Here is a 7,700-nt window from a genome sequence, read left to right as displayed (position 1 = left end):
GAGAGAAAAATCAGAGAGAAAGTTTCATCGCGTTTTACGATATGGAGCCGCTACCAAGCCCTAATCTCTCTCAGGAGGGCTGATCTGGAGTCCGTTCGGGGCTCCGGAGAGGGGGATTCATCACCGTCATCATCATCAACCATCCTCCATCACCAATTTCATGATGCTCACCGCCGTGCGTGAGTAATTTCATCGTAGGCTTGCTGGACGGTGATGGGTTGGATGAGATTTACCATGTAATCAAGTTAGTTTTGTTAGGGTTTGATCCCTAGTATCCACTATGTTTTGAGATTGATGTTGCTATGACTTTGCTATGCTTAATGCTTGTCACTAGGGCCCAAGTGCCATGATTTCAGATCTGAACCTATTATGTTTTCATGAATATATGTGAGTTCTTGATCCTATCTTGCAAGTCTATAGTCACCTATTATGTGTTATGATCCGACAACCCCGAAGTGACAATAATCGGGATACTTCTCGATGATGACCGTAGTTTGAGGAGTTCATGTATTCACTATGTGTTAATGCTTTGGTCCGGTACTCTATCCATTAGGACCCCGCTGCCACGGGAGGGTAGGACAAAAGATGTCATGCAAGTTCTTTTCCATAAGCACATATGACTATATTCGGAATACATGCCTACATTACATTGATGAATTGGAGCTAGTTCCGTGTCATCTTATGTTATAACTATTACATGAGGGATCGCATCCGACATAATTATCCATCACTGATCCAATGCCTACGAGCTTTTCACATATTGTGCTTTGCTTATTTGCTTTACCGTTGCCACTGTTACCATTATTATCATACTACTTTGCTACTAAATACTTTGTTGCAGATACTAAGTTATCCAGGTGTGGTTGAATTGACAACTCAACTGCCAATACTTGAGAATATTCTTTGGCTCCTCTTGTGTCGAATCAATAAATTTGGGTTGAATACTATACCCTTGAAATTTGTTGCAATCCCCTATACTTGTGGGTTATCAAGACTATTTTCTGGCGCCGTTGCCGGGGAGCATAGCTCTATTCTTTGAGTCACTTGGGATTTATATCTGCTGATCACTATGAAGAACTTAAAAGACGAAAGAACTAATATTTTTCCCTCAACTACGAGGGGAGGTAAGGAACTACCATCTAGCTCTGCACTAGATTCTCCTTCTGTTTTGAGTAAGCTTGCGACACCTAAACCTGCCACTGCTATGAATTCTGATATGCCGCATGTTATTGATGATGCCACTTCTGCTATACATGATACTTATGATGAAACTACTTCTATGCTTGATACTACTTTGCCATTAGGTGAATTTCTAGATGAACAACTTGCTAGGTTTAGAGAGAATGAAATTGTTGAAGATGAAATTATTGATGATAGTGATGATGAAGGTTCTCCCCCTAAGTATGAATTGCCTATTGTTCCTGAGGGTTATGTTATGGATGAAGAAACTGCTAGAGATCTTTTTGCTTGCAATGATAGATATGATCTTAAGAAGTTACTAGCTAAACTTAAACAGAAAACTCTAAATGCTAGAATGAAATATGACCCTGCTTTTGCTACTTCACCTATCTTTGTTACTGATAAGGATTATGAATTCTCTGTTGATCCTGAGATAATTACTTTGGTTGAATCTGATCCTTTTTATGGCAATGAATCTGAAACTGTTGTGGCACATCTTACTAAGTTGAATGATATAGCCACCCTGATCACTAATGATGAGAAGTCTCGCTATTATTATATCCTTAAGATATTTCCATTCTCATTAAAGGGTGATGCTAAAACTTGGTTTAATTCTCTTGATCCTGGATGTGTGTGTAGTCCCCAGGATATGATTTATTACTTCTCTGCTAAATATTTCCCTGCTCATAAGAAACAGGCTGCCTTGCGGGAAATATATAATTTTGTGCAAATCAAAGAAGAGAGTCTCCCACAAGCTTGGGGGAGGCTTCTCCGATTACTTAATGCTTTGTCTGATCATCCTCTTAAGAAAAATGAAATACTTGATATCTTTTATAATGGACTAACCGATGCTTCCAAGGACCACTTGGATAGTTGTGTTGGTTGTATTTTCAGTGAAAGAACAGTCGACCAAGCTGAATTATTATTGAATAATATATTGACTAATGAAAATAATTGGACTCTTTCTAAGCCAATTCCCGAGCCAATTGAGCCAACTCCTGAGCCTATTCCTAAACCAACTCCGAAGAAGAGAGGTGTTCTATTTCTCAGTCCTGGAGATATGCAAGAGGCAAAGAAATCTATGAAAGAAAAGGGTATTAAAGCTGAAGATGTTAAGAATTTACCTCCTATTGAAGAAATACATGGTCTTAATATACCGCCTGTTGAAGAAACACATTGTCTTGATAACCCGACACAGGTAGTAAAGGTAAATTCTCTCTATAGATATGATAAATTTGAAATCCCATCTACTAAATTTCATAGCCAATGTTTAGATGAATTTGATGACTTTATGGCTAGACAAGAAAGTTTTAATGCTTATGTTGGTAGAGAATTAAAGAGTAATGTTTTCATGATTGGACGCTTGACTGATTATATGGCTAGAGTTAAAAGTGAACTTAAACTCATTAGCAAATATGCTTCTATGGTTACCACTCAAGCTGAATAAGTACTTAAAGCTCAAAGTGATTTGCTCGATGAATTAAATAATAAACATGATTTTGCTGTTAGAGTGGCTACTAGAACTGGTAGAATGACTCAGGAACCTTTGTCCTGAAGGCCACCCTAAGAGAATTGAGCAAGATTCTCAGAGAAATAATGTAGATGCACCTAGTCCTTCTAGAAAGAAGAAAAAGAAAAATGATAGGACTTTGCATGCTTCTAGTGAACCTGTTATAGACACACCTGAGAATCCCAACGATATTTCTATTTTTGATGCTGAAACACAATCAGGTGATGAACATGAACCTAGTGATAATGTTAATGATAATGTTCATGCTGATGCTCAACCTAGCAATAATAATGATGTAGAGATTGAACCTGCTATTGATCTTGATAACCCACAATCAAAGAATCAACGTTATGATAAGAGAGACTTTGTTGATAGGAAGCACGGTAAAGAAAGAGAACCATGAGTTCAGAAACCCATGCCTTTTCCTCCTAAGCCATCCAAGAAAAAGAATGATGAGGATTTTGAGCGCTTTGCTGAAATGATTAGACCTATCTTCTTACGTATGCGCTTAACTGATATGCTTAAAGTAAACCCTTATGCTAAATACATGAAGGGTATCATTACAAATAAAAGAAATATACCGGAAGCTAAAATTTCCACCATGCTTGGTAATTATACTTTTAAAGGTGGAATACCTAAGAAACTTGGAGATCCAGGAGTACCAACTATACCATGTTCCATTAAAAGAAACTATGTTAAAACTGCTTTATGTGATCTTGGAGCCGGTGTTAGTGGTATGCCTCTCTCTTTATATCGTAGACTTGAATTGAATAAGTTGACACCTACTGAAATATCCTTGCAAATGGCTGATAAATCAACTGCTATACATGTCAGTATTTGTGAGGATGTGCCTGTTGTGGTTGCAAATGTCACTATCTTAATGGACTTTGTTATTCTTGATATTCCTGAGGACGATAGTATGTCGATTATCCTTGGTAGACCCTTTTTGAATATTGCAGGGGCTGTTATTGATTGCAACAAAGGCAATGTCACTTTTCATGTTAATGGTAATGAGCATACGGTACACTTTCCGAGGAAACAACCTCAAGTTCATAGCATCAATTCTATTGGAAAAATTCCAACTATCATTATTGGAGGTTTTGAATTTCCTCTTCCTACTATCAAGAAAAAATATGATATTCTTATTATTGGGGATGTGCATATCCCAGTTGAGGTAACCTAGTGCTATTCGAAATTTCTCCGGTTCCATGTTATTCACAATGAGTTTGTTAACAAGACTTGATCAACCTTGTTAGTGGATTCCTTTTGATGATCATGAGATGGATGGAACTAGAAGGCACAACCTTCTATACCCTCTTTTTACCGCATCCGACATAATTATCCATCATTGATCCAATGCTTGCGAGCTTTTCACATATTGTGCTTTGCTTATTTACTTTACCGTTGCCACTGTTACCATTACTATCATACTACTTTGCTACTAAATACTTTGCTGCAGATACTAAGTTATCCAGGTGTGGTTGAATTAACAACTCAACTGCCAATACTTGAGAATATTCTTTGGCTCCCCTTGTGTCGAATCAATAAATTTGGGTTGAATACTCTACCCTCGAAAATTGTTGCGCTCCCCTATACTTGTGGGTTATCATCTACGTACCCTCGTAGACCGCAAGCAGAAGCGTTTCACAACGCGGTTGATGTAGTCAAACTTGTTTCGTGGTCCACTGATCGAGTACCGAACGTACGACACCTCCGAGTTCTGCACACGTTTAGCTCGGTGACGTCCCTCGCCTTCTTGATCCAACAAGACGTCGAGGTAGTAGATGAGTTCCGTCATCACGATGGCATGGTGACGGTGATGGTGAGCTGATCCGCGCAGGGCTTCGCCTAAGCACTACGAAGATATGACAGTGGGAGTAAACGGTGGAGGGGGCCGTCGCACACGGCTAACAAGTGATGTTGTGTGCTAGGGGGCACCCCCCCCCCCTCCCACACACACACACACACACACATATATAGGTGGAGGGAGGGAGGAGCAGCCAAGGGGTGCACCCCAAGTAGGCCGAATCCTACTTGGGGTCTTCCCAATTTGGCCTCCCCCCTTCCATAATTGTCGGAGGGGGAAGGAAAGAGGAGGGAGGAGGGAAGGAAGGGGGAGGCCGAATCCCCCCTTTCCTTCTCCCTTCCCCTCTTTCCTTTCTCCTCTGGTTCGGCACATATGGGAGGCACACCAGCCCTTGGTGGGTGGTGTGTTTCCCCTCTTGGCCCATTAGGCCCATATCTTTTGTTAGGGTTGCCCGGAACCCCTTTCGGTGACCCGATATGTACCCGGTACCTTCCAGAACACTTCCAGTGTCCGAATACTATCGTCCTATATATCAATCTTTACCTCTCGACCATTTTGGGACTCCTCCTCATGTACTGTGATCTCATCCGGGACTCCGAACAACATTCGGTCACCAAATCACATAACTCATATAATACTATATCATCATCGAATGTTAAGTGTGCGGACCCTACGGGTTCGAGAACTATGTAGACATGACTGAGACACATCTCCGGTCAATAACCAATAGAGGAACCTAGATGCTCATATTGGCTCCCACATATTCTAGGAAGATCTTTATCGGTCGAACCGTTATGACAACATACGTTATTCCCTTTGTCATCGGTATGTTACTTGCCCGAGATTCGATCGTCGGTATCTTCATACCTAGTTCAATCTCATTACCTAAAAGTATCTTTACTCGTTCTGTAATACATCATCATGCAACTAACTCATTAGTCTCTTTGCTTGCAAGGCTTCTTATGATGTCTATTACCGAGAGGCCCAGAGATACCTCTCCGATACTCAGAGTGACAAATCCTAATCTCGATCTATGCCAACTCAACAAAGACCTTCGGAGATACCTGTAGAGAATCTTTATAATCACCCAATTAAGTTGTGACGTTTGATAGCACACAAGGCATTCCTCCGGTATCCATGAGTTGCATAATCTCATAGTCGAAGGAATATGTATTTGACATGAAGAAAGCAATAGCAATAAAACTGAATGATCAATATGCTAAGCTAACGGATGGGTCTTGTCCATCACATCATTCTCCTAATGATGTAATCCCATTATCAAATGACAACTCATGTCCATGGTTAGGAAACCTTAACCATATTTGATCAACGAGCTAGTCAAGTAGGGGCTCACTAGGGACATAGTGTTTGTCTACGTATTCACACATGTATTTAGGTTTCTGGTCAATACAATTCTAGCACAAATAATAAACATTTATCATGAATAAGGAAATATAAAATAACAACCTTATTATTGCCTCTAGGGCATATTTCCTTCACCTTCCCCTCCATATCAATACAGTACAAAATGCCTGGAGCCGGGAAAATATTCTTGGATAGTATCCCACCATGTCATGCATTGTGCTGCATCTGTGTGCTTTATATTTATTGTTTCTTCCCCTCTTCTTCTCCGGTAGACCCTAAGACCGATGTTGATGCCATTGAGTACGACTACGCTATAGACGTCCAGCCACTTGCCGCAGAGCTTCTAGGCAAGCAAAACCCCCTTGATCATTCCTATATCGCCCATTCTTTCTCTCTCATGCTTGCATTAGTTTTGCTACTCTTGTTCGTTAGTCCTATTCTGATGCATAGCCTTCTTTTGTAACATGTTGTTGTTACTTTACTTGTTATCCTACATGCTTAGTATAGGTTGGTTAGAGATCCATCAGTGGCCCCACACCCTTGTTCATGTTGCCATGCTTTGTTTTTGGATGACTCGGTCAATGTGATCGAGGTGTAGCGACCGAGACATCACCAGCACCCCCTTAGTTGTACGACTCTGCAGAGCTACTATCAAGTGACGAGGGTGATACCTCGCATCTCACTCTTGACGATTCCTCTGTAGTGTAGCCAATTGGTCGTGGACTATAGAGGGTGAATTCCTCATTCACCACTCCCGATGATGACTCTGTCGTGCAACACCTCAAGTGTGACCCCTTTGAGAGTGATTCCTCCAATGTCACCTTGACGGTTACATCGAGTAGGAATCCATCGAGGGTAATTCCTCATATCCCCCTTGATGTTATGGACACACGGGCACCTTGACCTTCACCTCAGTCCTTTGTTGAAGTCAGGTTGACCCAAGGGGTACCCTTGAGAGTTATTGAAGTCGGGTTGACCAAGAGGGTACCCACGAGATGATGACGCGACACGACCAGGCAGGTAGAGACCGCCTTAGAGAGGGATGGGCCTGGCCCTTATCGTAGGACCACTAGACGGGACGACAGGATCACTGATCGTCTACGTGGGCTCCAATACACTAACGGTTTGGATATGTGATCTGAGTAGGTCTCTAGCCTTTTTCGCACTACCGACCACACGGGAATAAGTATGGGCACTGGGTGTCATATGATTCTTACAAAATCTCACGAACGTCGACAATTGAGTGGCGCGCGCCCGGGTGGATGGTAACCTTGTATAAGGAAGTGGGTCTGGTCTTGTCCGCGTTCACGTTCGCAAATGCGCGGGAGTGCAAAGGACGATTGGCCCATGACCTCTTCGCACTTAGGATTTAGACCGGTGTGATGGCCTCTCTGTTGAGCTAGGTAGGACTATGGCGTGTCGATCAGGCGAGGCCGGGCATGACCAGGGAAAGTGTGTCTGGCCGGAGTTAATCGATTGTGTTGGGTAAGTTGGTGCACCCCTGCAGGGAAGTAATCTTTTCGAATAGCCGTGTCCACAGTAACGAACACTCGGAGTTGTATCCCGATCTAGTACAACTAGAACTAGATACTCGTGATACTAAACTGATATAATAGCTCCGGGATCGTTTTCTCGCAAGGAGTCGAGGAAGGATCTCTGGGCATTGCTAATATATATTTGTTACTATATGTTAAGTTACTCTACTCTCTTGTGTTGCTGCAAGATGCTAATCTTTGATAGGCTAGGCCTTACCCCTCTACTCTGGCATTCTGCAATATAGTCCATAGATACAGCCCCTTCCATTCGATACTGATGCATACTTAGCTTAGATCTGATGTA

The sequence above is a fragment of the Triticum aestivum genome, chromosome 4B (assembly GCF_018294505.1).
Source record: "Triticum aestivum cultivar Chinese Spring chromosome 4B, IWGSC CS RefSeq v2.1, whole genome shotgun sequence".
Lineage (NCBI taxonomy): Eukaryota > Viridiplantae > Streptophyta > Magnoliopsida > Poales > Poaceae > Triticum > Triticum aestivum.
Note: the sequence above shows the minus strand (reverse complement) of the source record.